The sequence below is a fragment of the Curcuma longa genome, chromosome 7, assembly GCF_044706935.1.
Source record: "Curcuma longa cultivar G26 ecotype Majalengka, Jawa Barat chromosome 7, ITB_CL_G26_1.1, whole genome shotgun sequence".
NCBI lineage: Eukaryota > Viridiplantae > Streptophyta > Magnoliopsida > Zingiberales > Zingiberaceae > Curcuma > Curcuma longa.
In genome coordinates, this window is record NC_133867.1 from 10,006,566 (window position 1) to 10,030,071 (window position 23,506).

Below are 23,506 nucleotides of genomic sequence, written 5' to 3' on the forward strand. Positions count from 1 at the left end.
AAAAACAGAAAATGGAAAATATTTTCCAAACCAAACGCCCCCTAATAATTTTGAACGATTATTTTTGACTACTTAATCAAAGCTACTTTGATCTTTTTAACAATTGCCGAAATCATAATATTATTATCCTTTAAACATTATTTCTTATCCATTCTTATTCTCTACTTTTTAGAGTAAATTAAATCATAATTTTCGGGACATAGTTAAGTTGGTTATAATGGAGTTTGAAGTGGACAAGAGTTGAATCTCGATGAAGTTGAAGCAATGTCCTATCCCGTAGTGGTCAACTTTAGTTTTTCAATTTACCTCCTTATGAACGGCCATGGGATTAATCGTACAGGACCGTTGGGATGATGAATTCTACCTTTTTACTGAATAGTAAATTGAAATAGGGCAAAAAATATATCCTCCTTTCATTTCAAGTCATACACATAATCATTTTTTTTCAATTACATGATAAATGATAAAGGGTATGAATGCTTGCATTTGTGACTCTAAAATTAATAATCTATTATTCAATATATAATAAATAAATTAAGTCAATTTAATGTATCACCGACCTTAGCTCAGTTGGTAGAGCGGAGGACTGTAGTCGAGCAGATGATCCTTAGGTCGCTGGTTCGAATCCGGCAGGTCGGAAGTTTTAGATTTTTGATGGCACACATTTCTTAGAAATTCCATTTCATTTTTACAGAAAAATGAGGCAGTTAATAATATTAATTATTTGTCAATAAAAATAATCTAGTGCATAATTTTACTAAGCTATTGAAGAAATTTCACCTTTCTAACCAAAAAAAAAAAATTATACGGCCACTTTCAAAGCCGATTTAAATAGGAAATCATCAACAACTCTATTTCTTTATTATTAAAAGTAATAAAAACATAGTCTCTTCTATTTTTTTTACATAAAAAATATTTTTATTTTAACAACCCGTCTAATTACTATAACAACAACCATAATAAACTTATTATCTACTTAAATAGAATTGACTATATAAATTTTCTTATGTCATTATATATCATCATATCTAACTTAAATAAAATTTATTTTATTTTATTATTCTCATTTATATTTAAATAAACTTTATTTTATCATTACTAATCGAATATTTTTTGATTAATAACTTAATTTATATCAAAATTACTATATATATAATATTATATCAAAATAATTTTTAATAACTTAATTAAAACTATTCTACCACCAATAATGATCAATAATTATTTCCCTAGGTGGGATCGACTGTATGATTCCTTTTATTTTATTGGACTTTATTCTTTACTATCTCATCATTTATATTTAAATAAATTTTATCTTATTTTATTATTACTAATTAAGTTTTTTTATCTTCTTCTTACTCATTCGATGTGCATATATATCATGATTTTATATTATCTATCTAATAGAACATCTAGTGATAGTCTATGTACATGTATATATCATTTTAAATGTATCTTTATTAGTTCAATGACAACTCAGGTCATGTCTATGTCTAGTATCTCAATTTTAATAAGACCTATAACTTTTAATAATTTAATATTATTTTTATTCATTTTAAAAAGAAAATATTCACTTTTAATAGTAAATTGTTTTAATTTTATTTATTTCAGATTATTTTGTAATTATTATTTTTAATTATATATGTTATTTTTTTAGCCTAATATAATTGACTCTTCACTTTCTATATTGATTTTTTCAAAAAACAAAATAGATCCGCTACTTAACGGTCCCACGGATATAGAAAAAGGTTTATGCAGATATACAGATGTTAGACGTATGGTGGAATCGACTCCAGGTCATCACCTCCTGTAATCAGGGGCGGATGTATTAAGGGGCCCGGGGGGGCCATGGCCCCCCAACCCAAGTTGAACCTTTAATATGTTTAGATTAAACCCTTAGGGTTACTGGTTAATAGGTTTTAGGGTTAATGGGTTGTTGATCTATTGGATCCTAAACTAACCCGATAAGCCGATAAGGAAACCTAGAAATCGCGAGTCTGCCTTCGTTGGGTCCCGATCGCGCCTCCGTCTTCTTCGTGTCTTCGTCGGGCGCGGCGGCAACAACTCCAGCTTGGATTGTCGGCGATCTGCAAGGTGGTTGAGGACGCCGGTGAGTGAAGGGTGGATTGGGCAGTGCCGGTAACAGGGTCAATCGGCGGCGACAGTGGCGTGAAGGGCAGATCGAAGAGTCGAAGAGAAGAAGTAAATCGGATGAGTTTCAGCCGAATATGTAAGTTTGTACTTAGGTCCTTGATATGTATCTTTGGGCAATTCTTTTGTTCAAATGAGTATATCGTTTTCATTATATGACCCCCCAAATATGAAATCCTGGATCCGCCCCTGCCTGTAATTGACACTTAACCATTACACCAACAATATCATGCCTCCACCATCTGTGCTACACCCTGGGGGCTTCTATATTGATCTTTCAAAAATATAGCCTTCCTTTCCATATTGATTTTTCAAAAAAATATATCCTCATAGTCATTGATATCTCGTATCTTCTCTCTCTCATTGTTATCTAATATAATACAACAAGTTTAATGGCATGCCTCTCCCTTGAGTGAGTCAACGCCTAAATTAATTAAGCTCATCTTGAACAATCAATGAATATATAATATTAATTTTATTTGATTGGAAGAGATCATGCATCTTAGTTGACAATTTTTTTCTTCTCTCGTTAATATATATTTAACTAATAATAAAATTATATACTATATATATTTTAGAAGTGTCATTTACTTTTTCTTTTTTTATATTATATACAATATTAGACATATTATCTAATAATAGAGACCTGACCTCATTCAAAATAATATTCGACCAAAATAAAATTTGGAAGTGACACGGTACTCATATTTAAAAGGATTATTACCATGAATAATCCAAGTGTTTAATTTATAAAGATAATTTATTTTAAAAATATTAATAACTTTTTTTTTAATTTCAAATAAATTAATTTTTCAAAAAGTTAAATATTCTTATAATTTATCGGTATGCACGGCTGATGATGGCAGCTTATTATTATTATTATTATTATTTGGAGAATCAATCGAAACTTTGTTATGAAAATTAAATCAATAAAATCAATAAAAATTAATTAATTAATTCTATGGACTATCTAATTAATTGATTATTTGAGCATACATATCAGTTGAGTGGACTCGAACTGCAGCGCATTTGAAAATCTGTGAGACCAATCAAAAAAACTTGTGGGCTTAAATGGCGTCGCCTAGACTCTGTTGCCGGGCCCGTTCAAGAAATCTGCGAGCCCATTTAAAATTTTTCAGACAAAAAAAAAAAAATGGCGTCGCCCGGGTTCGAACCGGAGACCTTCAGTGTGTTAGACTGACGTGATAACCAACTACACCACGACACCATTGGTGAAATGATTCTTAATAAGATGTTATCTCTAATTGAAAAGGATGTACACTTCTCGTGATCCACTAGTGTACAGGGAAACTAACTCTTCTCTCTTTCCCCTATTTGTTTTTTTTTTTAACAGAATGAAGAAATACTCCATTCTATTCCAGTTGAGAATTTTTTTTTTCAACTGGTGCATGGGATACGCGCAATGAAAGAATTTATAATTTCTAAATTATATAAATTTTATAAATCAAATATAAACTTGTATAATTAAAAATAAATACTCTATTCCAGTTAGAGATCTATCGAATCACAACTGAACTATCACCACATACTCATTCACTGATAATTTTTTCCAAGTGATGCATACGATATTGAAAGAATTTATAAATTCTAAATTATATAAGTTTTATAAATCAAATAAGAACTTGCATCGAAATATGATATAACATAAAAATAATAACATGGAATCTTATTGGAGAGTCATTGTCCTTGTCCTTCAACGTCAACTGCTCGATCCCTGTGGAAAAATATAAAGTGAAAGCAAGAGGATGGTCTTTCAAGGGAATTAGGGTCACATGACGACGTCGTAACACTTTCGTCAATGGGAAACGAAGGCGGAATATTAGTTGTTCCTAAACCCTCAAGGACTAAACCTTGTATATAAAAATTTGATCTATTATCGATAATAACAAAATTGATTGACTTATTTTACATATTTAATCCATATTCAATAATAACGAAACGGACTAACGAATTCTACATATTTAATCCATATTAAATAATCTTAAATCTGATAAACCTTAGTTAGACTGACGTGATAACCAACTACACTACGACACCATTAATAAATTATCTCTTAATGTATATTTATCTCTAATTAGAAAAAATGTACACTTCTCGTGATCCACTAGTGTACAGGGAAACTAACTCTTCTCTCTTTTCCCCTATTTGTTTTTTTTTTAACAGAATGAAGAAATACTCCATTCTATTCCAGTTGAGAATTTTTTTCAACTGGTGCATGCGATACGCGCGATGAAAGAATTTATAAATTCTAAATTTATATAAATTTTATAAATAGAATAAAAACGTGTATAATTAAAAATAAATACTCTATTCCACTTGAGATCTATTGAATCACAACTGAACTGTCACCAAATACTCGTTCACATGATAACTTTTTCCAAATGATGCATGCGATATTGAAAGAATTTATTAATTCTAAATTATATAAGTTTTATAAATCAAATAAGAGCTTCCATCGAAATATGATTTAACATAAAAATATATAAATAATAACATGGAATCTGATTGGAGAGTCATTGTCCTTCTCCTACAACGTCAACTGCTCGATCCCTGTAGAAAAATATGAAGCGAAAGCAAGAGGGCAGTCTTCCAAGAGAATTAGGGTGACGACGTCGTAACACTTTCGTCAATGGGAAACGAAGGCGGAATATCAGTTGTTCCTAAACCCTCAGGGACTAAACCTTATATATAAAAATTTGATCTGTTATCAAACCATAGATAATAACGGAACGGATTGATTTATTTTACATATTTAATCCATATTCAATAATAACGAAACGGACTAACGAATTCTACATATTTAATTCATATCAAATAATCTGAAATCCGATAAACCTTAGTTAGATTACTTAAATGGGTTCGGTTCGTATCCGCATATATAAATTATAATTAAGTCTAATTTAAGAGATTAAATTCAACAATCGCTCACTTGAACCAGGGACAGATTCAGAAATTAGAGGTGGACTGTGCTGACTTTAGGTATGAAAAAGGTGAGTTAAACATCAAAATACAATGAACAAAGAAAGAACCTATTAATTTTTCTTTGATACCAAATTGTAAACTAAAAATATGTATCTAATTTTTTAAAAATTAAATTAAAGCCCAAAATAACCCAACCTTATGTAATTTTTTTAAAATTAGATTAGAGGCCAAAAAATAGCCCAAATTCATCTATGCTTGAGATTATATTATGTATTCATCATAGGAATGGGGTGAGAGAGGCTCGAACCCTCGACCTCCTGATAACTGGACCCACACGCTAGCCAACTGAGCAACCAGCCCCTTCAAAAATATTTATTAATGATAAATTATTATAAGACTGACAGCGCTGGGCTACAGCCCAGGATAACCCCTACTTAAATCCGTCTCTGACTTGAACTACATGTGATGTGTATATGATATACGATTATAACTTCAGTTGATATCAAACTCTATGAGTACAAAAATACCCCTGTAAATAATCTGGTCTATAGTTAACTTTATTGGTATAGGACTAAAGAGGTCATAACTACTATATATGTTTGTAATAAGCTCTAACAATAATCACAATACCAATGTCATTAATTACAGATCAATATGTAGATATGTAATATGAAAATTATATGAAATATGATCACTACATGTCAATTTTCAATTGATCCTGGATGACCCAAAAGAGTCTAATCATATTTTCAAATACTTTATGCTAAACTACAATAACAAATCATGATTCAAGCCTTATGATTGCTAAAGGAATCTGTATCATATTTACAAGTACTAAATGTTAAAGTACAGTAGTAAATCATGATATTTTATTTCAGAGTGTCAAACAAACATATACATACCCATTAATATTTTTAAATTTTAAGTAAGTATAAATATCAAAACAAAATATTTATCTTTATTAACAAATATAGAACAATAAAATATATATAGATCCCACTAGACGAATTTTTTTCCCATAAGAAGTACTTCCATATTCATAATATGCGCATGAAATATCTTAGGCACCAAGCTCTTGGTGAGTGGATCTACCAACATGGAATCTATACTGATGTGCTCTATCATCACCTGACGACTCTGAACTCTTTTTTTAACCGCTAGAAAATTGATGTAGATATGCTTAGACTTCGACGAACTGCGGTTGTTCTTGGCATAAAGTTTTACAACTTTATTATCACAGCTGATCCTTAATGGTCTATTAATACCATCAACGATACGCAGCGTTGCGATGAAATCCCGCAGTCAAATCCCATGATTGGATGCTTCGTAGCATGCTATCAACTCTGCCTCCATAGTAGAAGTGGCTACTTGCGTCTGCTTGATGCTTTTTCAAGATATAGCCCCTCCAGCGAGTATAAAAATATATCCTAAAGTGGAGCTCCTGCTATCCAAGCATTCAGCAAAATCGGAGTCTAAATATCCAATCACCTTCAGGTGATCTGACCTTCGATACGTGATCATATGTCTTTTAGTTTTTTTACAAATATCACATCACTCTCTTTACCCCACTATGAATGTTATATCTGGTCGAGTATATACTTGTACATACATGAGACTTCCCACAGCTGACGCATAAGCGAGTTGATCCATCTCTTTTCTTTTAAGTTCAAGCCGTGGACATTGCTGCTGGCTGAATTTGTCACCTCTAGAAACTAGTGTGTCACCAGGTACACAATTTTGCATGTCACATCTTATAAGCACATTTTCAATCTAGAGTTTCTGTGAAAGTCTAAGAATGCCTCTTGAACGATCACGATATATATGTATGCCTAATACAAACGATGTTTCACCAAGATCTTTCATTTTAAAACGACTGGATAGAAATGATTTGGTTTCATATAACAACCTCTTATTATTACTTGCAAGCAATATGTCAGCCATATATAGGATAAGTATAACAAACTTGACATTTATGCACTGATCAACAGGATTTTCTCTAAATCCAAATGAGATAACCACTTGATCAAATTTTCAGTACTATTGACGGGATGCTTGTTTTAAATAATAAATGGACTTCTTTAATATGCATACTAGGTGCTTTGAATCTTCAAACTCAAAGTTCTCCGGTTGCACCATATATATGCAGTCTTTACGTTCATTTGATATAACTCCAAATCAAAATGAGCTACAAGTGTCATGATTACCTTAAGAGAGTGTTTCATCGACACAGGTGAGAAAGTCTCCATGTAATTAATGTCTTTTTTTTGAGTGAATCCCTTAAGAACAAGACAAGCATTATACTTTTCGATATTACCCCTTGAATCCCACTTGGTTTTAAATATCTATTTACAACCAATGAGTTTCATACTTTCGGACAATTCGACAAGTTTCTAAACATCATTATTTGCCATAGACTTCAACTCTTCTTGCATGACATTAATTCACCTTTCAGGATTAGGGCATTATTTAACTTCTTGGCTAGGCGTAAGCATACACTTGCGATGACTTAGCCGGATGATATTTAAAATTCTTCCATTTGAGTATACGATCTACTAAAAAATTTCTAACCTTAGAAAGGCGACTACTACCATTGTGCACTTCACAAGAAATCAACAACCACAATCAAATAAATGATCAAGTGAAGAATCTTCTAATTTATCATCAACTTTTAAGTCGTATTAAATAAATCTATTAATCTACCCATTCTCATAATATCGAAAAGATAAAGACCCATTTTGTTATACTTATTTCGCTTAAGTAGAATGAGCATCTCAATGACTAATCAATCCAAATTAAAAAATATATATGTAACAAATTATTCTCAAATATTATAGAACAATCTATCAGTATTATTATAAATTAAATACTATGATTAATAAAAATCTATGAAAATTAATATGCCATTCATAAAATCTAAATATTTCTTTAAAAAAATTTCAAGATAACTGATATGTCATTTATAAAATCTAAATGTTTCGTTAAAAAAAATGAAGAATGTGAGAGTGATCATTTTTCTATTATATAATAAAAAGAAAAAATAATTTGATTTTTTAAAATTAATATTCTATTTTATGTCAAATGGATAAAGAATCCTCTAATCTTATTTTAATCGAGGAAGAAGAAGAAACAGTAAACAAAAAAAATCAATATGAGAGAAGGACATAATTTAAGAGTAATAGAGTGGGGAAATTTACATAATCACTCGTTAATGAGTGTTCCGGTTTCTTACCGACGATAGCCTCACCACCAGGCAATAGGAGGTCGCGTCAATTTGCACTTCTACGTCGAGGAGAAAGGCCCTGAGGAGACAACAACTGAACGTACGGGTCAGCGGGGCGCCGGGGGATCCCGGCGTGGCCACTCCGACGCTCAAGTCAGGCAACGACAAAGAAGTGTGTATTCGAAAAAATTTAGAGAGTCCATTGTCATACATGTGGAGTTTATATAGAGGTGGGAGGGGGCGATATTTGAGGATCTCAGTGCCTGTGATTAGCTATCGATCCCCTATTGATGTGGTAAGGATAATCTTCGAGGGTTTTTGGTCATCCGACGGCTCGGATTTGCAGATCGTTATCTGACAGTTGTGCCCGCGCGAGGTATCTTATTTGGGATTAGACTGGGCCAAGTGAGGGACTTGGTCTATGTTTTTCTTCTCGCAGGTGAGCTGCCGATTCTTGTGGAGAGGTTGGTGGGGTGCCCCGCTAGTATACATGCTGCAGACGGAGGTCGGGAGTGGCCGATTTGGGGAGGCGCGCCTAGGATGTCTGCGTACTGGCGACCTTGTTTTAGTGGGGGATCTCTTTGGAGCGGTCCAGCGATCTTTGCTGGAGCCCTGGTCCGGAGGTAGGCGGGTGGTGCCGGTTCCTAATCCGGAGATAGGTAGGCGGTGCCGGTATCTGGTCCGGAGGTAGGCAGGTCGTGCTGGCACCTTGTTATGAGGTAGGCATGTGATGAGGTAGGCATGCGATGCCGATTGCCCGGAGGTAGGCATGCGATGCCGGTACCTGGTCCGGAGGTTGATTATGAGATGACATATTATTATCGAGAAATGGCTCTCAGTACGGCAGGGAGGGGGTCCGGGTCTTTTACGTGAGGTTTGTGTCTTTTATGTTAAGGGAGGTCGATCTTACCTGCCTTTCCCTTAGTCTCCAGAAAATACCCTTCCAGGCTTCTATCCGTCCTCTATATGTATTCCTCCTCGGGGAGGGATTTTCATACCGGATCACAAGCCTCCCGACCTAGTTTAGTCGAAGGAGCTGAAGGTGACTGACTGAACCCGAGTCGGACTTAAGTGATCCTTCTTTCTTATGCCACGTTATCGCTGTAGTGATGGTAAGTTTCGCGCCCGATTTATTACTCTTCCTAGTCCATCGATCTGAGGTTTTGGTGCATCAACGGTTGAGATCAGCTGACCGTTTGATTTATCTCCTCTTCCTTCCGCCTTTTCCGATTACTTCGCCTAACCCTAGTCTTTGCCTTCGCGCGTTCGGTCGCCCGTGCTCCATCTTTCTTCGTGAGCCCCTCGCTTTTCGTAAGTCTTCCTTTTGGTCGCCTTCCTTGCATTCCTCGGGTTCTTCTTCCGGTTCTCTTCGTTTTCTCTCGAAACCCTAGTTTTCCATCTCTGATCGTCTTTTTCCAGTTTGCCCTACTTGTGGCTTCGTGTTATCCTCTCTGTCTCCGCCTCTTCTTTCGCTTAGGGTTTCTTCTTGCGAGCTCCCCTGGTTTTATTAGTCACTAGTCTCTTAGGATTCTGTTGCCCTTCGTCTTCCTTGGTACCGACCCTAATGTCAACCAAGGTCCTGTGGTACGAGAGGTGCAAACCTTCTCGATTCACTGAGGATGAGGGGATCCTGCTTCGCGCCCAATTCGGGATCCCTGCTGATCACCAGATTCTGGTCCCTACTAGGGGCCAGAGGCCCCACGAACCTCCGCCGGGGTATGTGACTTTCTTTCGTGAGCAAATAGAGGGAGGCCTGCGTTTTCCCATTCCATTCTTTTTGCAGAACCTGGCCTCCTACTTCCAACTTTCGCTTTCCCAGCTAGCTCCAAACTCTTTTAGCTTGTTCTGTGGTACCTCTATCATCTATGATGTTTACCAGATTCCCAGGGATCCCACCACCTTCCATTACTTCTTCGACCTTAAGAAGGGAGGAACGGGTGAGATCTATTTGTCCACTAGGCCCGGTCATAATTTTTTGGACAACTATCCTACCTCTCACAAGGGTTGGAAGGATAGGTATTTCTTCCTGAAGCCTCCTCACCCTTATAATTGGCCCACTTTCTTCCGTCCAGAACCACTGCCCTCTCCCAATTTGGATCAGTATCAGTTTAGCCATATCTTCCTGACGACTTCTAAGATTTTGTTGGACCTCAAGTTCGATGTACAGGCTCTGGTAGCCAATGAGGCCTTGCTGTATAAGGCTGGGCTGAGTCCTAATGATATTCCCCTGGGTGCCTCTCTGAGTAAGTTCCCTTGGTGTCTTTTATAATTCATTTTTAATACTAACTAATCTTTCTTTCTTTCTTTTTGGTAGGGGACATCATGCTGGGCGCCTCTGTTAAGAAGAGTATGAAGTGGGAGCTTACCACCACCGATAGTTGGTGGGTGGGAGAGGATGCTGCTGGCTCTTCCGGGGCTACCCCCGAGCTGGGAGAGGCTATTGTTGGTGCTGAGCCTGAGACTTCTGCAGCTACTGCTGGAGCTGGGACTCCAGCTGCAGAGGGGGAGAGGACCTCGGCTGCGGAGGAGGCTGGGACTTCAGCCCCTGCTGCTGCTACTGCTGATGAGGAGGTATCCCTACCGGCCCCTTCTGAGGGCCTAGTTCATTTTTCTGTTCCTGTCGAGTCCCTCGGGGAGGGGTTTCAGATGCGGCGGTGGAGCTGGGTCCTTCTTCGGTGCCCGAGCCAACTCCGGAGGCCCCTCCAGTGGATGTTCCCGTCTCCACGACCGCCAGGGAGACCCGCTCCCGAAAGAGGGTTAGGGAGGCCGGGAAGCAAGTTTCCCCAGCCCTAGGGGGATCAGAGCCGATCATTATAGACATAACCGAGCCTGTGGAAGACCAGGTCCCTATCCCCGAATCAGAGCCTTTGTGGTCTCCCCGCTAAGATCTATCCTCCCCGAGCTCCGCACCAAGCGCCAGCATGACAAGGGTAAGTCCCTAGCCAGCTCCTCTGAAAGGTCGACGCTCCTGTGGTTCAGCCGGCAGGTGCAGTCGAAGAAATAGCGGCTACGCGTCCTCCTCGTGCTTCAGTGAGTTCAGAGCCTGCCTTTGCAAACCATGCCTTCAGGCTCCTGCTGATAGGGTTTGCACCTCCGTGGAAGACTATAGGCGCTATGAGGCGGAGGTGCTCCCCAAGTTGTCTAATGACCTGTTATGTCAGCGCATAAATGGGTCTCTGGGCAGGGTATGATTTTTCTTTTGTTTTTATAAATTACTTTGAATCTTGTGGTGATTCCCTGGCCTGCATCCTTAGGTCCTGAAGGAGTATCAAGAACTGGAACGCCGGGTCCCTCCCGTTGGAAGCTGCCAAACGTCAACTTGAAACCCAGGTGGCCGACCTCCAAGCCCAAGTTGAAGACCCCTCTAGTCGAGGCAGAGTTAGCTAGGGTCAAGGCTCATGCCGAGACTTCCCGTTTGGAGGCCGAGGAAGCTCGTGCCGAAGTGAAGAGGGCCTCTGCAGAGTTGGCGAGGCTGCGCAAGGATGCCGAGCTTAGGACCTCCCGTCTCCAGCAGCTAGAACAGGAGCTGCAGGCCTCCCAAGCCGCGCTGAAGGCTTCGCAAAGGGAGTTGACTTCTACTCGACAGGAGGTGGCCCAGCTGAGGGAAGGGCAAGGTAAGTTGGCGGCTGACCTGTCCTCTCAATGCAGGCAACGGGAGGAGATCCATAAAGAGCTTTTAGAGAGTATTCAACAGAGACAGGCTATGGAACTCCAGCTATCAGAAGAAAAGAACTCCCGGGCCCAATTGTCTGCTGACCATGAGAAGGTGCTGGCTGATCTTCGAGGGGAGTTAGCTGGATTGAAGGAGGAGGAGGAGCAGCATTGGCAGGAGAGGAAAGCTGCCTTCCTAAAGTCACCAGAATTTTATGAGTTGCTAGGGGCTCGGACTAGTAAGATGTTGCGATATGGCTTTGATGGAGCAGGGAAGCAATTTGTGAGGTCGGGCCTGATACCTAAGGGTGCCGACCTGAGCTTCCTGGACCCCAACAAAGTATGGGATGAACTCCCAGAGGAGGAGAAGCAGGACTAAGCGACTGCCTATCGAACTTAACTACTTTTGTGATGTTGTTTTGTGAAACTTATTTGTGTGACGTCTAGCACAGACTTGGGATTTCGTCTTGTGAAAACGTATTTGTGTGATGTTTGATACGGGCTTAGAACTTTTGTTTCGTGAAAACTTATTTGCGTGATTTATGGACGCTAGTGTGCTTCTTGCTTCCTGGCCTACTTTTTGCACGAGTTTTCCCTGTTTGGGCCTTACCATATGCCCGTTTCCCTTATTCTCCGTAACCGAAGTGGCCACCCTTTCCTTCGGACCAAATCTTCGCTTGGAATGGGTCCTTTGGATAGCGTTTGAGGTATTGTGGATGCCCTAATATAAGGGCTTGCTGCTATCTAGTTTCGGTGGGCGCCTGCCATTCTTCTTAGGTTTTTGAGGTAACTTCCTTACTCTTGTCTTGTATCTGCCGGACCTATTGCCGATACTTTCTACCTTTCTCGCTTACGTAGATTGCCTTGTCCCGATTTCCCTTGTTAATTCTCATTCTCTACTGTTTAGAGTAAATTAAAACAGAACCTGAGACATAACAAGTTGTTATGATAAAATTTGAAATGGACAAGAGTTAAATTTCGACAAAGTCGAGGTAATGTCCTACCTTGTAGTGGTCAACTTCAGTTTTTCAATTTACTTTTTCACAGACGATCGTGAAACTGATCGTATACAACCGTTTGAGTGATGAATTTCACATTTTTATTAAAAAGTAAATTGAAATAGGGCAAAAATATATCATCCTTTCATTTCAAATCATATACATAAGCATTTTTTTTCAATTACTTGATAAATGATAAAAGGTATGAATGCTTGCATTTAGTGACTCTAAAATTATATATACTTTCTAATTTATAAATATGATAGTAAAATATATTATTTTGCTACGGATTGTAATCAAACTATCAATGAAATTAATTTTTAACATGTTTTTTTTTTCTCATGTAATTAAATAATAATAATAGTAATAGTTTATTAGTATAGCAATTCAAACATATGTGAAACTATAGTAATATATTTAGGTAAATATTATTGAGTCTATAGTAATGTTAAGATCTGCCAACCATAATTTTGGATTGATCGGAACAATGTTTATGCTATGAGATTATTAATAGTAAACGATCTCATATCAATAATAATCCATTAATTTATATCTATATATAATTATTAAATCGACTTAATGCATGACCGACCTTAGCTCAGTTGGTAGAGCGGAGGACTGTAGTTGAGCAGATTATCCTTAGGTCGCTGGTTCGAATCCGGCAGGTCGGAAGTTTTAGATTTTTGATGACACACATTTCTTAGAAATTCCACTTTACAGAAAAATGAGGCAGTTAATAATATTAATTATTTGTCAATAAAAATAATTTAGTTCAAAATTTTACTAAGCTATTGAAGAAAATTCACCTTTCTAACAAAAAAAAAAAATCATACGGCCACTTTCAAAGCCGATTTAAATAGGAAATCATCAACAACCCTATTTCTTTATTATTAAAAGTAATAAAAACATACTCTATTCTATTTTTTTTACATAAAAATATTTTTATTTTAACAACCCGTCTAATTACTATGACAGCAACCATAATAAACTTATTATCTATTTAAATAGAATTGATTATATAAATTTTCTTATATCATTATGTATCATCCTTTTATTATATATCATCATATCTAACTTAAATATAAATTTTTAAAGAATAATTGATCTTTCTTCTTCCACGGTTAGAATAAGAAATTATAGGGAATTCTTTATCCATTTGGCGCAACATAGAATATTAATTTTTAAAAAATTAAATTATTTTTTCCTTTTTATTATATAAATGGAAAAATGATCACTCTCAAAGGTACTTCTTTTTTTTTTAACAAAATATTTAGATTTTATAAATGATATCTTAGTTATCTTCAAATTTTTTATGAAATATTTATATTTTATAAATGATATATTAATTTTCGTAGATTTTTATTAATCATAGTATTTAATTTATAATAATACTTATAGATTGTTTTTTAATATTTGAGTATAATTTATTTATATATATATATATATATATATATATATAATTTGAATCAATTAATCTCAATGCTCACTTTACCTAATCGAAATAAGTATGAAAAAAATGAGTCTCTATCTTTTGGATAGTATAATCAACTATAGTTTTTCAATTTACCTCCTCATAGATGATCATAAAGGTGATTGTGTGGGACGACCGCTAGAATGACCGATTCTACCTTTTTGTAGAAGAGAATTGGTAGATTAATAGATTTGTTTAATATGACTTAAAAGTTGATGATAAATAAGAAGATTATTCGCTTGGGTATTTATTAGATTGTGTTTGTTGATTTCTCGTGAAGTACACAATGATAGTAGTTGCCTCTCTAAGGTTAGAAATTTTTCAGTAGATCGTATATTACTCAAATGGAAGAATTTTTAAATATGATATGGCTAAGTCATCTCATATGTATATATGCTTGTGCCTAATGGAGGAAGAAAAATATATGATGCTACAATTCTATTGGAAGAAGAACATGAAGCTTTGTCGTTTAAGTGGAGGTTTCATTGAAAAACCAACATTTAGGGAGATGATATTAAAACACTTTATTAGAGATATTGTTATTTGATAAAAGGAAATTGGTCTCAATCATGATGCCAAGGCGTTACTTATATAATTAACAAGATCATCAATGAGTTAATTAAAGTTAGAATTGACACATAAGCTTCTGTTAATGTTAAGGTTCTAATACAACAAGCTAAGTTTAATGACAAGCCTCTTCCTTGAGTGAGTCAACGCCTAAATTAATTAAGCTCATCTTGATGGACAATCAATGAATCTATAATATTAATTATTTGATAGGAAGAGATCGATCATCTTGGTTGATTTGTTTTCTTCCCTAGCTCGTTAATATTTAACTAATAATTAATATTTTACACTATATATATTTTAGAAGTGCCATTTAGTTTTCTTTTTTTATATATATATATTATATACAATATTAGATATATTATCTAATAATAGAGACCTGACCTCATTCAAAATAATATTCGACCAAAATAAAATTTGGAAGTGACACGGTACTTATATTTAAATGGATTATTACCATGAATAATCCAAGTGTTTATAAAGATAATTTATTTAAAACATATTAATAACTTTTTTTAAATTTCAAATAAATTAATTTTTCAAAAAGTTAACTATTCTTATAATTTATCGGTATGCACGGCTGATGTAGCAGCTTGAGGCATGACCTCGAACAGATTATTATTATTTGGACAATCAATCGAAACTTTGTTATGAAAATTAAATAAATCAAATCAATAAAAATTAATTAATTTATCCACTATCTAATTAATTAATTGATCTATTTGAGCATACATATCAGTTGACTGGACTCGAACTGCGGCGCATTTGAAAATTTGTGAGACCAATCAGAAAAACTTGTGGGCTTGAATTTGATCACCTGGACTGACTCTGATTCCGGCCCGTTCAAGAAATCTGCAGGCCCATTTAAAATTTTTCAGACAAAAAAAAACATGGCGTCGCCCGGGTTCGAACCGGAGACCTTCAATGTGTTAGACTGACGTGATAACCAACTACACCACGACACCATTGATGATTTATATCTTAACATCAATTTATCTCTAATTAAAGATGTACAATCAAATCCATTAATGTACCGGAAAACTAACTCCTCTCTCTTTCCACTCTTTGTTTTTTTTTAACAGAATGAAGAAATACTCCATTCCAATTGAGATCCATTGAATCACAACTGAACTGTCATCGAATACTCGTTCACTTAGTGCATAAAAGAATTTATAAATCCTAAATTATAAAAATTTTATAAATCCAATAAGAAAATTTACATAATTAAAAATATAAATAAAATAAGAATCTAATTTTAACAAAATATAATTTATCATAAAAATATATAAATAACAACATAACATAGAATCTGATTGAGAAGTCATTGTCTTTGTCTTACAACGTCAATTACTCAATCTCTGCGAAAAAAGATGAAGCGAAAGCATGGAGGGGAGTCTTTCAAAGGAATTAGGATATCAGCGCCGGAACACCTTCATCAATGAAAAATAAAACTAGAAAATCAGTTGTTCTTAAATCCTCATGGACTAAACCTTGTATATAGAAATTCAATCTATTATCAACTCATAGAAAATAACGGAACGGATTGACCTATTCTACATATTTAATCCATATCAAATAATCCGAAATACAATAAACCTTAATTAGATCACTTAAATGAGTTCGGTTCGTATTCGCATATATAAATTATAATTAAATCCAATTTAAAAGATTAAATAAATAAATCTCCCACTTGAGCTATATGTGATATATATATGATATACGATTATAATTTCAGTTGATATCAGACGCTATGGGTACAAAAATACCCCTGTAAATAATCTGATCCATTAACTTTATTGGTACAGGACTAAAGAGGTTATAACTACTATATATGCCTGTAACAAGTCTTAACAATAATCATAATACCAATGTTATTAATGATATAGATCAATATGTGGAAATGTAATATGAAAATTATATGAAATATGATCAGTACATGTCAATTTCTAATTAATCCTGAATGACTCAAAAGATAAAGTCTAATCATATTTATAAATACTTTATGCTAAACTACAACAGCAAATCATGATCCAAGCCTTGTGATTCCTAAAGAAATATGTATCATATTTACAAATATCAAATGTTAAACTACAATAGTAAATTATGATATTTTATTTCAGAATGTCAAACAAACATATAAATAACCATTAATATTTTTAAACTTTAAGTACCTATAAATATCAAAACAAAATATTTATCTTTATTAACAAACATAGAACAATAAAATATATATAGATCTCACTAAACGAATTTTTCTTCCATAAGAAGTACTCCCATATCCATACTATGCGCATGAAATATCTTAGGCACCAAGCCCTTAATGAGTGGATCTACCAACATGAAATCTATACTAATGTGCTTTATCACACCTGACGACTTTGAACTCTTTCTTTAATATTCGTTAGAAACTTGATGTAGATATGTTTAGACTTTGATGAACTATGGTTATCTTTGGCATAAAGTTCTACAGCTTTATTATCACAGTTAATCCTCAATGGTCTATTAATACTATCAACGATATGTAGTGCTGTGATGAAATTCCGTAGTCAAATTCCATGATTGGATGTTTTGTAGCATGCTATCAACTCTGCCTCCATAGTAGAAGTGGCTACTAGCGTCTGCTTGATGTTTTTTCAAAATATAGCCCCTCCAACAAGTATGAAAATATATCATGAAGTGGACCTCCTGCTATCCAAGCATTCAACAAAATCAAAGTCTGAATATCCAATCACCTTCAGGTGATCTGACCTCTTATACGTAAGCATATGTCTTTTAGTTTTTCACAAATATCACATCACTCTCTTTATCACTTTCTAGTATGATGGTCCTGGGTTACTTACATATCTACCTAACATCCCCACTATGAATGCAATATATGGTTGTATACATACTTGTACAAACATGATACTTCCCACAGCAAACGCATAAGGGAGTTGGTCTATCTCTTTTTTTTCAATTTCAAGCCATGAATACTGCTGCAGGTTGAATCTGTCACCTCTAGACATTGATATGTCACCAGGTGCACAATTTTGCATGGCATACCTTATAAGCACATTTTCAATATAGGTTTTCTGTGAAAGTCCAAGAATGCCTCTAGAACGATTACGATATGTCTGTATGTGTAATACAAACGATGCTTCATCAAGATCTTTCATTTCAAAACAACTGGATAGAAATGATTTGGTTTCATGTAACAACCCCTTATTATTATTTGCAAGCAATACGTCAGCCACATACAGGACAAGTATAACAAACTTGCTCCCACTGAACTTAACATTTATGCATTAATCAACATGGTTTTCTCTAAATCCAAATGAGATGACCACTTGATCAAATTTCTGGTACTATTGATGGGACGCCTATTTTGAACAATAAATGGACTTCTTTAATTGACATACTAGGTGCTTTGAATCTTTAGATTCAAAGTTCTCCGATTGCACCATTTATATAGACTCCTCAATGTCTCCATTGAGAAATACAATCTTTACGTTCATTTGATGTAGCTCCAAATCAAAATGAGCTACAAGTGCCATGATTACCTTAAAAGAGTCTTTCGTCGACACAAGTGAGAAAGTCTCCTTATAATCAATGTCTTCCTTTTGAGTGATCCCTTAGGAACAAGACGAGTCTTATACTTTTCGACATTACCCCTTAAATCTTACTTAAGTTGAAATATCTATTTATAACCAATGGATTTCATACCTTTGGGCAATTCGACAAGTTCTTAAACGTCATTATTTGTCATAGACTTCGACTCTTCTTGCATGACATTAATCTACAGTTTCACTTTCCAATCCAATGTTAAACTCATCCTCTTTGAGATTCACAAGACATCGTGGATCTCTATTCCCTTGTATATCGCCTTAAAGACACTTGTTTTTAATGTGGTTGAGGTATTTGCTCATTAATATGCGGTAATATCTCATTTGAGTGGAGGGATCCTTCAACTGTATTAGAGATGTCACGGGAATATCTTGATTAATTTACTATTCTCTTTGGATGTGCAATATCCATGATGTGCGGTATCATACCGCTATTTATGGCACTAGTAGTGACCATAGGAGGATTGTTTACACTTTTCTAAAAAATTATTTCCCTAACTTTCTCACTCTCATTGTGCTCAATGAATTTGGTGTTTCCCATTTTGAAGAAGGATCTATTAGAGGGATCGTAAAATTTATGCTCTCTAGACTTTTCATAGTAACCTACAAAATTACGACTCACAATTCTTGAGTCTAATTTCTTTTCATTAGACTTATAAGGCTCAACCTCCGCTAGACAACCCCAGACATGTAAATGCCTAATAATAGACTTTCTACCCATTGGCATCTCGAATGAGGTTTTATTTACTGTCTTACTTGATATTCTGTTAAGTAGGTAAACTGCAGTCTTGAATGCCTTACCCCACAAAGATTCAGATAAAGAAGTGAAAATCATCATACTTCTTACTATATCTTTTGTGATACAATTGCGTCACTTAGCTATACCATTCTGATTGGGAGTACCAGACATGGTATAATGAGGTACAATCTTACACTCTATAAAATAATTTGTAAAAGATCCTGAACATTGTTCACCTGATCCATCATATCGATCATAATATTGATCACCTCCACAATCGGATTAGATGACTTTAATTTTTTTATCTAGTTGATTTTCGACTTCAGCTTTAAAAATTTTGAGCATGTTTAAAGATTGTGACTTCTCAGAATGAGGTATAGATATCCGAATTGAGAGTAATTGTCTATGAAGCTAATAAAATATATGTATCAATTCCAAGATGCCTTAGAAAATGATCCACAAATATCTGTATGTATTAGTTCCAAAACAACAACTACTCGCCTTCTTATTTCTTTTGTTAGTTATCTTCCTCTTAACACACTCGATATAGACATCAAAGTCTGTCATGTCAAGAGAATCGAGAATTTCATGTGATATTAATCTTTTTAGGTGTTGTTTGGATATATATCATAAACTCCTATTCCACAATATAGATGAATTCTCATTAATCAATTTACGTTTTGTATTGATCCTATGCATAATTACGTTGTCAACCATAATAGTTATGGTATTTAATTTATAAAACTTATCAACCAATGAATCATTGTCAACCAATACTAAATTATAAAAAATATTAAAAATTGCATTTCCAAATGAACAATAATAACCTGATTTGTCCAAATAATAAATTAAAATTAAATTCCGTTGAAAAGATGATACAATAAATGTATTTTCTAAATCTAACAAACAATTGGTTCATAAACAAAGCCTAAAAACACCAATCAAGTCAACTTTAGCCTTTTCTTCATTTCCCATATAGATATATCCTTCACCATTAAGCAAAAAATGACTCTTGAGACAGTCCTACATAGATAGTGACACTTATATGAGTAATAACATCGGTATCTATCCACAAAGTATCAGAAGGTACAATAGCCAAATCCTGACCCAAGTCCGGCCTAGTTCAATTTGAATTTGGTTTTAACCCAAATCGAGTTTAATTGAGTCTATAGTAACGTTAAGATCTGCCAACGATAATTTTGGATTGATCGATACAATGTTTATGCTAAGGTGGCGGATTCCATCTTTTGTAGAAGAGATTACTAATAGCAAAAGGTGCCGTAGCAACAATAATCCAATACTAAATATATAATTCATAGTTGTACATAGTTACAAGACCGACCTTAGCTCAGTTGGTAGAGCGGAGGACTGTAGTGGAGCAGAATATCCTTAGGTCGCTGGTTCGAATCCGGCAGGTCGGAATTTTTAGCTTTTGATGACACACATTTCTTAGAAATTCCATTTCTATTTTACAGAAAAATGAGGCAGTTAATAATATTACTTATTTGTCAATAAAAATAATTTAGTGCAAAATTTTACTAAGCTATTGAAGAAAATTCACCTTTCTACAAAAAAAAAAGAATCATAAGGGCACTTTCAAAGCCGATTTAAATAGGAAATCGTCAACAACCCTATTTCTTTATTATTAAAAGTAATAAAAACATACTCTGTTCTATTTTTTACATAAAAATACTTTTATTTTAACAACCCGTCTGATTACTATAACAACAACCATAATAAATTTATTATCTACTTAAATAGAATTGACTATATAAATTTTCTTATACCATTTTATATCATCCTTTTTATATATCATCATATATTAAATAAAATTTCTTTTATTTTATTATTCTTTAATTAATAACTTAATTTATATCAAAATTACTATATATATAATATTATATCAAAATACTTTTTTTAATAACTTAATTTAAATTACTCAAATTTAATTAAAATTATTCTACCAATAATAATGATCAAATATTGTTTCATTAGGTGGGATCGACTATATGATTCCTTTTACTTGATTATGTTCTATTCTCTACTATTGTTGGATATTGGAACCTTAACGGATCAATATAATTTTGTAAAAAAATTAAAATGTCATCAATTGATAATGAAAGTCGTAAGTGACTTCAAAATTGAAATATACGTTTAGCGTAGATAGATTTAGACTATTAATTTGCTCAAAATCTATTAAGGGTGAATGAGAAATTAATTGTTTAAAGTCGATCAGAATAATATTAATTGCTAATTAATATTATATATAGGAGTGGATAGGGAATAGTCCCACATCGAAAAAATTCGATAGATTTTCTTTCCTTATTAATGATGTTGTGTTAACGTAGTTAACAAAAAGCTTATGCGCTCTCTTCTTATGAGCGAGCAGGTGCTTACACCTGTGAGCCCGCCACGTGCGCAATGAGCGCTTTGTTAGCGCAGTTTATACTTCGCACATATGCGTCGTGCTCCAGATGATGTGACAGTGCTTACGTGACACTCGGGTGACGTGTCAAGCTCACATGTGACGTGGCAGTGTCTATGTGGCATCCACATGGGCAAGGAGAAATGACTGAACTATTGACTAGACGAACGGATGGCAACCGTTGATCAAAGAGGTGTGATGCGATCTAGAGCGTTGGATCGCGAAGAGTCACGATCTGACCGCTTGAGATAAGACTTGATGTTAAGTGTCAGATTGAATGGATCATTGGATCCAGATCCGACGGCTGATGACCAAAAAGAAGATCTGAGGGTCACAACCCTTCAAATCTGATGGATGAGATTAAGAAGGCTATGTGAAGAGTTTATAACCCTTCAGATCGGACCGCCCAGATCGATCCTATCCAAAAGTCACATCCACTCACTCAAAGGGTATTCAACCTCTTTACTTGGTATAAATAGATCCCTCCATATGTTAAAAATTTCATAGATTCTACTCATCCTTTGTGCATATCGTTTACGGATATAGTGTTGAACACTAGCCTCGACGATTCGTATCATCACTCCGGAATCTACCGGAACGAATAACTATCTTATCATTTATATTTAAATAAATTTTATCTTATTTTATTATTATTAATTAAGGTTTTTTTATCTTCTTCCTACCCATTCGATGCGCATATTTATAATAATTTTATATTATTTAATTGAAACATGGATCATCTATATATATATATATATATATAAACGTGTCTCTCTTAGTTCAATGACAACTCATGTCGTGTGTATGTTTAGGGTCTCAATTTTAACCAGGTCTATAATTTTTAATAATTTAAGATTATTTTTATTCATTTTCAAAAGAAAATGTTCACTTTTAATCGTAAATTATTTTAATTTTATTTATTTCATATTGTTTTGTAATTTTTATTTTTAATTATATGTGTGACTTTAATTTCTTAAACTAATCAACTCTTCATTTTCTATATTCATCTTTCAAAAACATATGCCTCATAGCCATGCTTTTTCATATTGATTTTATAAAAAATAATAAATATCCCAGTTAGTCTCATTGACTATTTTTGAAGGTGACCGAATCGATTTTATGAAAATTTTCCCGACCACTAGGGTAAATCAAAAAGTACACGCAGTGACCAATCCAGACGTCCAATATTTTTTGATTGCATATCCTCGTAGCCATTGATGTTTCGTATCTCGTTGATGTTCTACACCTTATTTCTTTCTCATTAATGATTTTGTATATTTCCTCGGTCTATTATTTTCAAAATATGTCATTCTCTCTCATAGTGATTTTTTTTGTTTGCTCTGTCTTTTTCTTCCTCCATATGTTAGAATAAGAGATAAGAGATTCTTTATCCATTTGGTGCAAAATAAAATATTAATTTTTAAAAATCAAATTATTTTTTCTTTTTATTATATAATAGAAAAATGATCACTCTCACATTTTTCATTTTTTTTAACGAAACATTTAGATTTTATAAATGACATATAAGTTATCTTCAATTTAAAATATTTAGATTTTATGAATGGCATATTAATTTTCATAGATTTTTATTAATCATAGTATTTAATTTATAATATTACTTATAGATTGTTCTATAATATTTGAGAATGTTCTAGTACTTAATCGAAATAAGTACAACAAAATGGGTCTCTATCTTTTGGATAGTATGAGAATGGGTAGATTCTTCTCACAGATGATCG

General features: G+C 34.3%; 5 non-coding genes across 5 annotated transcripts; 3 read left to right on the forward strand and 2 right to left on the reverse strand.

The window, feature by feature from the left end:
* The first annotated feature begins 555 nt into the window (after positions 1 to 555).
* On the forward strand, positions 556 to 639 carry TRNAY-GUA (transfer RNA tyrosine (anticodon GUA)). Its single transcript is given in 2 exon segments — positions 556 to 592; positions 604 to 639. It is a non-coding gene; the product is annotated as a tRNA-Tyr (tRNA).
* Positions 640 to 3,305: 2,666 nt separating this feature from the next.
* On the reverse strand, positions 3,306 to 3,379 carry TRNAV-AAC (transfer RNA valine (anticodon AAC)). Its single transcript has one exon. It is a non-coding gene; the product is annotated as a tRNA-Val (tRNA).
* Positions 3,380 to 13,550: 10,171 nt separating this feature from the next.
* Positions 13,551 to 13,634, forward strand: TRNAY-GUA (transfer RNA tyrosine (anticodon GUA)). Its single transcript is given in 2 exon segments — positions 13,551 to 13,587; positions 13,599 to 13,634. It is a non-coding gene; the product is annotated as a tRNA-Tyr (tRNA).
* Positions 13,635 to 15,892: 2,258 nt separating this feature from the next.
* Positions 15,893 to 15,966, reverse strand: TRNAV-AAC (transfer RNA valine (anticodon AAC)). Its single transcript has one exon. It is a non-coding gene; the product is annotated as a tRNA-Val (tRNA).
* A 4,713-nt stretch (positions 15,967 to 20,679) lies between these two features.
* On the forward strand, positions 20,680 to 20,763 carry TRNAY-GUA (transfer RNA tyrosine (anticodon GUA)). The gene is given in 2 exon segments: positions 20,680 to 20,716; positions 20,728 to 20,763. It is a non-coding gene; the product is annotated as a tRNA-Tyr (tRNA).
* Positions 20,764 to 23,506: the final 2,743 nt, after the last annotated feature.